The sequence below is a fragment of the Triticum dicoccoides genome, chromosome 7A, assembly GCF_002162155.2.
Source record: "Triticum dicoccoides isolate Atlit2015 ecotype Zavitan chromosome 7A, WEW_v2.0, whole genome shotgun sequence".
Taxonomy (NCBI): domain Eukaryota; kingdom Viridiplantae; phylum Streptophyta; class Magnoliopsida; order Poales; family Poaceae; genus Triticum; species Triticum dicoccoides.
This window is the reverse complement of record NC_041392.1, coordinates 61,505,151-61,516,517: the sequence shown is the minus strand read 5'-3', so window position 1 is coordinate 61,516,517 and position 11,367 is coordinate 61,505,151.

Here is an 11,367-nt window from a genome sequence, read left to right as displayed (position 1 = left end):
GTGGTTTCTCAAACACTGTCTGATGGCAGAGCTAAATCATACTCAGCGTGACCGCGTGACGCACAAGGCAGAGGCTCGAATCCGTCGAAGATCAAGTATCCGCGGATATCGGCCGTGTAGTTTAAGCTTCCAAACCTGACCTGGTGGCCAGGGGCATAACTTTTGATCTGTTCCAGATGGCCAAGCAAGTTGGCCCGCAGTGCGAAGGTGCCGAACACAAAGATCTATCTGGGGAGAAAAGTCTCACCCTGGACTGCATCGCTATCGATGATTGTAGGAGCCATCAAGCCTAACGGCGATGACATAGAGGAACTCTCAATGAAAGCACCAATGTCGGTGTCAAAACCGGCGGATCTCGGGTAGGGGGTCCCGAACTGTGCGTCTAAGGCGGATAGTAACAGGAGGCAGGGAACACGAATTTTTACCCAGGTTCGGGCCCTCTTGATGGAGGTAAAACCCAACGTCCTGCTTGATTAATATTGATGATATGGGTAGTACAAGAGTAGATCTACCACGAGATCGGAGAGGCTTAACCCTAGAAGCTAGCCTATGGTATGATTTTATGTTATTGTTATGTCCTACGGACTAAAACCCTCCAGTTTATATAGACACCGGAGAAGGTTAGGGTTACACAAGGTCGGTTACAAAGCAGGAGATATCCATATCCGTACTGCCTAGCTTGCCTTCCACGCCAAGTACAGTCCCATCCGGACACGAGACGAAGTCTTCAATCTTGTATCTTCATAGTCCTACAGTCCGGCCAAAGGATATAATTTGGCTGTCCGGAGACCCCCTAATCCAGGACGCCCTCATATCCCTTCTTTCCCTTGCCCTTCTTGAAACTAGTGGTTTAACCATCAACAATTGATGCTCCTACTTCATTTCTACTTTCGCGATGTCAAACATCGCGAGTTGCTCAAGGATCATCATGTCTATCCCTGATATGTTATAGTTCATCATGAAGCTCCAATAGCTTGGTGGCAGTGACTATGGAGAACCATCACTATCTCATCTGGAAGATTAACTCCCACTTGATTCAAGCGATTGCAGTATTCAGACTATCTGAGCACATGCTCAACGATTGAGTTTTCACCCTTAGTTTGTGGGCTTAAGAAACTTGTCAGAGGTCTCATACCTCTTGACGTGGGCACTAGTCTGAAATTCCAATTTCAGTCTTTGGAACATCTCATATGTTCTACAATGTTTCAAGAACGTCTTTGGTGCCACAATTCTAAACCGTTAGTATTACGTACTGAACTATCACATAGTCATCAAAACGTGTATGTCAGATGTTTCCCAACATCTACAGACGATGCTCGAGGTTCAACACACTGAGCAGTGCATTAAGGACATAACCCTTCTGTGCAGCAATGAGGACAATCCTCGGTTCACGGACCCAGTCCGCATAATTGCTACTGTAAACTCTCAACTAAATTTTCTCTAGGAACATATCTAAAACAGTAGAACCAAAGTGTGAGCTACGACATAATTTGCAAAAACCTTTTGACTATGTTCATGATAATTAAGTTCATCTAATCAAATTATTCAATGAACTCCCACTTAGATAGACATCCCTCTAGTCATCTAAGTGATACATGATCCGAGTCAACTAGGCCTTGTCCGATCATCACGTGAGACGGACTAGTCATCATCGGTGAACATCTTCATGTTGATCATATCCACTATATGACTCATGTTCGACCTTTCGGTCTTCCGTGTTCCGAGGCCATGTCTGTACATGTTAGGCTCGTCAAGTTAACCTAAGTGTATTGCATGTGTAAATCTGGCTTACACCCGTTGTATGCGAACTTTAGAACCTATCACACCCGATCACCACGTGGTGCTTCGGAACAAAGGACCTTAGCAACGGTGCACAGTTAGGGGGAACACCTTGTTGAAATTATTGCGAGGGATCATCTTATTTATGCTACTATCGTTCTAAGCAAATAAGATGTAAACATGACAAACATCACATGCAAATCGTAAAGTGATATGATATGGCCAATATCATCTTGCACCTTTGATCTCCATCTTCGAGGCGCGGCATGAACACCTTCGAAACCGGCATGACACCATGATCTCCATCATCACAATCTCCATCATCGTGTCTTCATAAAGTTGCCTCGCCAACTATTACTTCTACTACTATGGCTAACGGTTAGCAATAAAGTAAAGTAATTACATGGCGCCAATAAAGTAAATTATGACAACTCCTATGGATCCTGTCGGTTGTCATACTCATCGACATGCAAGTCGTGATTCCTATTACAAGAACATGATCAATCTCATACATCACATATATCATTCATCACATCCTTTTGGCCATATCACATCACATAGCATACCCTGCAAAAACAAGTTAGACGTCCTCTAATTGTTGTTCCATGTTTTACGTGGCTGCTATGGGTTTCTAGCAAGAATGTTTCTTACCTACGCAAAACCACAATGGAGATATGCCAATTGCCATTTACCCTTCATAAGGACCCTTTTCATCGAATCCGATCCGACTAAAGTGGGAGAGACAGACACCCACCAGCCACCTTATGCATCAAGTGCATGTCAGTCGGTGGAACCTGTCTCACGTAAGTGTACGTGTAAGGTCGGTCCGGGCCGCTTCATCCCACAATGCCGCCGAATCAACATAAGACTAGTAACGGTAAGCAAATTGAACAAATCATCGCCCACAACTACTCTGTGTTCTACTCGTGCATAGAATCTACGCATAGACCTAGCTCATGATGCCACCGTTGAGGATCGTAGCAGAAATTTAAAATTTTCTACGCATCACCAAGATCAATCTATGGAGTCATCTAGCAACAAGAGGGAGAGGAGTGCATCTACATACCCTTGTAGATCACGAGCCGAAGCGTTCAAGAGAACGGGGTTGATGGAGTCGTACTCGTCGTGATCCAAATCACCGATGATCCTAGCGCCGAACGGACGGCACCTCCGCATTCAACACACGTACGGAGCGAGGACGTCTCCCGCGCCTTGATCCAGCAAGGAGGAGGGAGAGGTTGAGGAAGAGGGCTCCAACAGAAGTACGACGGCGTGGTGGTGGTGGAGCAGCAGTACTCCGGCAGAGCTTCGCCAAGCTCTTGTGGAAGAGGAGAGGTGTTGGGGAGGGGAGGGGCTGCGCCTTGGATGTGGTGTGCGGCCCTCCCCTTGCCCCTCTATTTATAGGGGAAGGAGGAAGGGGGTCGGCCCCCTCTAGATGAGATCTAGAGGGGGGGCGGCCAAAGGGAGGGGGCTTGCCCCCCCAAGCAAGGGGAGCGCCCCCCTTAGGGTTTCCCCCCAACCCTAGGCGCATGGGCCCAAGGGGGGGATGCGCCCAGCCCATGTTGGGCTGGTTCCCTTTCCTCTACGGCCCATTAGGCCCTCCGAGAGAGGTGGCCCCTCCCGGTGGACCCCCGGAACCCCTCCGGTGGACCCGGTACAATACCGATATGCCCCCGAACCATTCTGGTGACCGTATGACAACTTCCTACATATAAATCTTCACCTCCGGACCATTCTGGAACTCCTCGTGACGTCCAGGATCTCATCCGGGACTCTGAACAACATTAGGTAATCACATAGAAGTCTTCCTAATAACCCTAGCATCATCGAACCTTAAGTGTGTAGACCCTACGGGTTCAGGAACCATGCAGACATGACCGAGACAACTCTCCGGCCAATAACCAATAGCAGGATCTGGATACCCATGTTGGCTCCCACATGTTCCATGATGATCTCATTGGATGAACCACGATGTCGAGGATTCAAGCAATCCCCTATACAATTCCCTATGTCAATCGGTATGTTACTTGCCCGAGATTCGATCGTCGGTATCCCAATACCTCGTTCAATCTCGTTACTAGCAAGTCACATTACTCGTTCCATAATGCATGATCCTGTGACCAACTACTTAGTCACACTGAGCTCATTATGATAATGCATTACCGAGTGGGCCCAGAGACACCTCTCCGTCATACGGAGTGACAAATCCCAGTCTCGATTCATGCCAACCTAACAGACACTTTCGGAGATACATGTAGTGCACCTTTATAGCCACCCAGTGACGTTGTGATGTTTGGTACACCCAAAGCACTCCTGCGGTATCCGAGAGTTGCACAATCTCATGGTCTAAGGAAATGATACTTGACATTCAGAAAAGCTCTAGTAGACGAACTACACGATCTTGTGCTATGCTTAGGATTGGGTCTTGTCCATCACATCATTCTCCTAATGATGTGATCCCGTTATCAATGACATCCAATGTCCATGGTCAGGAAAGTGTAACCATCTATTGATCAACGAGCTAGTCAACTAGAGGATTACTAGGGACATGTTGTGGTCTATGTATTCACACATGTATTACGGTTTCCGGTTAATACAATTATAGCATGAACAATAGACAATTATCATGAACAAGGAAATACAATAATAACCATTTTATTATTTCCTCTAGGGCATATTTCCAACAATGTGCATGAACAATTGCATCATTTATCGGGACGAGCATGCGGAGTCTACCATATGTCCGGTGTGCGGCGTCACTCGATACAAGAAGAGGAAGAAAGCTCCTCAAAAGGTGGTGTGGTACTTTCCGATCACTCCTCGTCTGCAGCGGTATTTCGTGGACCCTAAGCTAGCAAAGCTCCCGCGTTGGCACGCGGATAGGGAGGAGAAGAAGGCGGAAATAATCCGGAGATAAATAAAAGAGACAAAATGCTGAGTCACCCTAAGGATGCGAGCCAGTGGCAAGCGTTGAACTTCGAACACCCCGAATTTGGGGACGATCCAAGGAACATCATGCTGTGCGCGAGCACCGATGGAGTCAATCCGTGTGGCAGCCAGAGAAGCACACATAGCACCTGGCTTGTGTTTGTGATGTATAACCTTCCCCCTGGTTGTGGATGAAGAGGAAGTACATTCACATGAGTATGCTAATTGAAGGGCAGAAATAACCAGGGAACGACATCAATCTGTATCTGGGGCTGCTGAAAGAGGAGCTAGACACACTGTGGAAAACACCAGCCAATACGTGGGACGCCGCAGAGAAAGAATATTTCCCTATGAGAGCCGCACTATTCACGATGGTGCACGACTATCTAGGTTACGGATATCTCGCGGGGCAGGTGGTCCATGGATTTTCTGGATGCGTCAGGTGCATGGATGACACAATGTATCGCCAGCTAGATAGAGATCCCGGGTCTTCGAAAACCGTGTTCATGGGACATCGAAGGTGGCTTCGCGACGATGACCCATGGAGAAAACGCAAGGATCTGTTCGATGGTGAAACCGAACCCCGAAGACGCCCGCGTACGAGGAGCGACGAGGAAATAAACGAGCAGTTGAAAAATTGGAAAGATTGCCCACTACCGGGAAAGAAGCAAAAGGTGCCAGAGCCGGGAAAGAAGCGAAAGGTGCCCGAGCCGCTGCTGAAGGTATGGAAAATGAGGTCTGTTTTCTGGGACTTGCCGTACTGCAATATCCACCGTGTGCCTCACAGCCTTGATGTCATGCATATCACGAAGAACGTGTGCGAGAGTATGCTTGGTACCCTGCTCAACATGCCAGAGAGTACCAAAGATGGGCCGAAAGCAAGGGCATACTTGAAATCAATGGGCATCAGGTTGGAGCTTCACGCTAATGATGATGATGAGGCGAAGCAGGACATGGAAAGTCGTCGCAATGGCAAAAAGGCCAATAAGACCGGAAATGACTAGCCTCCCGCCTGCTTCACTCTAAGTCAGGAGGAGATCGAGCAGATTTTCACCTGCCTCATAGGAGTAAAACTTCCTTACGTTTACGCGGGGAAGATAAGCAGATACCTAGACCCAGCGAAGCAGAAGTTCAGCGGGATGAAGTCTTACGACTGTCACGTGCTGATAACGCAGATACTTCTAGTTGCAATCCGTGGGATCATGGACGCGCACGTCCGTGAAATGCTATTTGGCCTATGCAACTTTTTCGACGTCATCTCTTGGAAATCGGTTGGCGTGAGGCAACTCAGAAGGCTACAGGAAGAGATCGTGGTGACATTATGCGAGCTTGAGATGTACTTCCTGCCCACATTCTTCGACGTTATGGTGCATATACTAGTCCATATCATGGAGGATATCATCCAACTCGGGCTGACGTTCCTGCACAGCATGATGTTGTTCGAAAGGATGAATGGTGTCATCAAAGGATACGTTCGCAACATGTCACGTCCAGAGGGAAGCATAGCCAGGGGCTTTCTGACCGAAGAGTGCATCTCCTACTTCACGAATTATCTAGGCATCGAGAACCCCGTTGGTCTGCCCATCAACAGGCACCTCGACAGGCTCGCTGGATGGGGTCACCGCGAGGGTCACCGCAAAATGCATGTTGATTTCGAGGGTCGACTCGCCGACTTTGAAAGGGCCAGCCAAGTCGTGCTACAACACATAGACGTGGTCGATCCTTGGGTGGTAGAGCACAAAACCTTTATTGAGAAGATGTTGTCGGTGTGAAAACCGGCGGATCTCGGGTAGGGGGTCCCGAACTGTGCATCTAGGGTCGATGGTAACATGAGGCAGGGGACACGATGTTTCCCCAGGTTTGGGCCCTCTTGATGGAGGTAATACCCTACGTCCTTCTTTATTGATATTGATGATATGAGTATTACAAGAGTTGATCTACCACGAGATCGTAGAGGCTAAAACCCTAGAAGCTAGCCTATGGTATGATTGTATGTATGTATCTATCGACTAGCCTGGCCTCGGTTTATATAATGCACCAGAGGCCTAGGAGAACAAGAGTCCTAGCCGAATATGCCGGTGGGGAGGAGTCCTTGTCTTGATCACCAAGTCTTGTGGAATCTTCCATGTATGTGGCTGCTGTCCGAACTGACCCATGAGTATACGGCCATGGGGGTCCTCGGCCCAATCTAACAGATCGGGAGTTGATGTGGTGAGTACCCCCTAATCCAGGACACTGTCAGTAGCCCCCTGAACTGGTCTTCAAGTTAGAGACACTCCTCGATTCTCCCGAACTATGCTTCATCTTCGGTTGTCGGTCTTGAAAACTGGTTCAACAAATCTTCTCATCTTCGATCTTGAGGATTGCCGAAATGCATTCGACGAGTTTACACGTCGGGTATCCGAGGAGCCCCTTTAAGTTTTCGGCCTTTATCAATGCCTTGTTATCTTAATCCCACACCTCGGGTTTGGAGTTGTTCCCGGGAGGCAGTGTCCTCTTCCGTCCGAGCTCTAACGCCGGACTGCATTCGAGGTATCTTTTGCAGCCGAGCACCAATGCCGGACTGCTTCCGAGCTCTAACACCGAAATGTATCGAAGCTCCAACGCCGGACCGTGTCCAAGGTCCAACGCCAGACTATATCCAAGATGTCATTGATCATCTTGGTCCAAAAAAGTTGAAGGAGTTTAGCCGAGCTTAATGCTGGAAATACCCTCTATGGAGCCAGCCACTAGCGCCCGAGCTTTATGCCGGATTGCTTCCGAGGTGGTGCACCACCCCGACCGTGGGCCATTTTTTGTCAATATTTTTGATTGGTGCAATTCATTCTCTGCCGAGATATATAGCCACTAACCCTCAACATATGTATCGGTTTAAAACCCAAGATGCACTTGAAGGATGATGTAAGACCACTGATCCCAGTAGCCGCTGAGACTCAGGTTGATTTGAAAAATTGGCCTGAGGATCAAGTCCTAGCTCGGCAGAATACTTCCGGATACAAAAAGCGGCATGCTCAGTCCTCGAGACTCAGGATGGGTGCGGCCGACCAACCTGAGGATCATAATCTCCTCGGAAACTGTATTGCACTTAAAATTTTCTGCATTGGAAAGGCAATGCAGTAGCCCCTGAGACACTCGTCGGGTGCCAACACCAGATCGAGGGATCGATGTGCCCCTTTAATATTTATAAATAATAAGCCCGAAGCCCAGTAGCCCCCGAGCTTTAATGCGGGCACAGGTGGCCGAATTAAGGATCGATATCCATAGTAAAATCACAAATTATGTGTAATGACTCTATGTATCCAAGTACTTTACATCCTTAATGCTCGGATCCGCATTGTACAAAACTTTGTTGACCAACCATCAGCTTCCACCTCCTCGGCTAGTAGCCGAGGAGTGTTTGTCCTACTTTATAAAGCCATTATGAGGGCAAAGATTTACAACAAACAAGGCAATTTGACCATACAGTTTTATAAACAAAGGTACGCAGAGAGATAAGTTATATTACTGTTTTAACATAAGAAATGTCTTGCAAAGAAAATAGTCCCGCTATCGGTTCCTTTCTATGGGTTGTCATGCTAAGCATGATCATGAAACCTCAGCTCTAATGTAAGAGAAAAATATCGAGGATTTTAGTTTGGGAGGCCAGTTAATAGGCCCCGGTAGTGTTCGGCGACAGTCGAGGTCAAGCCGTAAACACTTCGGCCATTGTTATGAATGGCCCGTCATTTAACACTGTCATCGGATTGGTGACCGGTTTACTGTTATTGTGACAGTCAGTTTTCGGCTTTCTCCACTGAGGTGCTTAACCATGTGAGCTGGAAGCACAATTGCAGTGGTTCTCCCTTTGCACACCTAGCCGAAAAAGCGGAATGTAGGAGGCAAGCGCAGGAGCCGGGCAACCCAACTATTGACCGAAGACACAATTCGAAACCAATGCATATATAGTGAGATCCGAGAATGTTTTTACCGGATCTCTAAAGGTGTCCGGTGTTGCACTGCGAGACTTGTGCTGAAAACACACAAATAGTTTAAAAGTGCCATAAGCTTGGAAAACCAAAAAACTTCAGTAAAAATGTGACGTCCGAAATGATCAATTGTTCGGTGCCAATCCGAAAATTGGACTTTAGAAAAAAAAGTGCTTCTGTCATGCTTTAACATGACACATCATATCTCAAGACTTCAAGCGGGTCAGCCTATGGCTTCAACCTCCTATCTCGAAGGCGGAGTACTTCTCATTAGGCCAGTTTAGCAAACTAAACTCTAGCGGCTTTGAGAGAGAAATTAGGCTCCCCGGCTAGTGACCACACACTCGTGTCGAAAAAGGGAGTGATAAATAATAATAGTAATAAAAACTTTGCAATGACTAAGAATAAGAACACTTATTATAAAACGGCTCATATAAATTTAAGAGCCCTCAAGTGACTTGGGTAAAAGAATTTTATGTATAATGATTGTATGTACCAAAGTACTAATATCATATCTTTGTTCACTCGAACTTTAAACGCGTCTTCACCGACCGTCGGCTTCTCCCTCTTCGGCCAAGGGCCGAAAAGTGTCATGTACTCCGCCTGTCGAGAGTGTCGACGGTGTTTCCGATGACCAGGCAATCAGGCCATAGGGCTGTAACAGACAAAGTGCGCTCAGGGAACTTATGCTATATTACTAACGAAGTGTAAGAAGCATCTTCGAAGAAAATAGTACCCCCACCGATACCTTTCTTCGGTGCTCATTATTACTATGAGACTTGTGCAATGGATTTTTTGTACTCATGAGTTCCGTTTAGTGCCGACCATGATTGAAAACAATAAGAGCGCTAGCTTTCGGCTTCACCCAGTCTGAGGTCAGAGTTCGGACGACCCGGTCGTGACAATCGCAGAGGTGCTCCCTTTACTCCCAAGCAGAACAATTGGGAATGTAGGGGTAAACACAGGAGCGAGGCAACCCAGCTTCCAAATCTCTTAGGTCAATATGGTGCATATTGTGGCGTAATACATGAACAAGGAATGAAGCCATACAAGTATACGGGGTATTTGAATTTGTGTGTCACAAACAAAGTTTTGACAAGGAGATTCTCTACAAGAAACTTTTTTTCAAAAAGGTATAATGCTTGGTCGAAACGAACACAAGTTAAAAAATTGAAGACTTTGAGCATGAAGGCAACTTAGCTAGTTAATATGTTCGGTATTGATGACGCGGCCCGAGCTTGATGCGGGACAAGGTTCCATCCCCCAAGCCGGTCCCAAGGTGGCGGAGCAAAGAGCTCGACACTCCGAAGTGGTGACATAGCATGGCCAATGCGGGCCGGCAGAGTGATGCCGAAGTCCCTGGCATGTGGTAATGAAGCGTTGACGAAGCCCCCCGTCGAGCCGAGGTGACGTGGTATGTCAGTACGCCGAGTTGACGATACTGCCCAACCCGGATCATTTTCCTGTGCACAAAAAATGGTGCAGACCGGAGATAATAGTGATAATAAAAATTAAAAAAAGTGTTGCATAATAAATAATTTATGCAAAGTGAGTAATAAAAGAAATATGGCCTGGCATCGAAGTCAATGTCGATGCAGGGCGTCAGCGTGACGAGGGTGAAGGCATGACAAAGCCTGAATTTGCAAGGCGGTCTGTGCTCCGGATGCGGCGTTCACCGAGCTATGTACGGAAACTGACCGAACCACCACGCGGCTGTTTTTAATGTGGCCGTCATTTGATAGACCTGTTTATAGATAATGGAACAGACCAGAGTAATAATTCCTTAAGAAAAATAAACCAAACAAGCAAAAATTGTTAGGATTAATAGCACCTGGTTTATTTGTTGTAGCATTCCGAAGAAAAGCGACACCCAAAATCAGGAATCGATCCGCACACCCATTGCCTGATGGGCGATAAAGCGATGGCCTGGTGATGCTGGCAAAGGTTGGCTTGCCGAGGTGAAGCCCTCAGTCCAGCTAACGTGACGAAGCTGGTCGGCTGGAGACGCCGAAGTCATCGGAGTATGTTGATGAAGAGATGATGAAGCCCCCGGTCTAGCCGAGGTGTTGGAGCGGCTCGCCGAAGAGATGCCGGAGTCTACCTGTCAGCCGATGTGTCAAAACAGGTCGGCGTGTTTGATGATGATTTGAAGAAGAGGCAGCATGGTGATGGTGACGCAGGTCAAGACTTGTGACGCGATCGACGCTGCTTGATGTAGCTACCGCGTGGCGATGCCGGTGTGCCGGCTCCGTGTAGTCCGTGGGGCAGCGACGTTGATGATGATATATCCTTCGCGATGCTGAACTCTTGTTCGGCTTGCCGAGATGATGATCGAAGAAGTTGAACTCGGCTCAACAAAGTGACGACGTGTCTAGCGCAGGTCTGCAGCCTTGGGGCAATATTGCCGAACTGGTTTGACACCAGCATGATGATGAAGATGACCTCAGGGGAGGCTTAAAATTTTACGGGCACGTGTTCAAAAACGACGCACAATACCCTAGAAGAGAATTCCTCTAAAAAGGTTGTCCAATATCACGTTCATAAAGAAACATGAATTCGGGTCGGATCCGTATACGCGCAGAAAATAGATCCGAAAATTGGTCCACTCATCGGAAGGTTCCCGGAGTTTGAACCGTCGGATTGAGCTGAAATTTTGAGGGGTGGTAGATACGGGAATTCCACTTTAGATGAACGG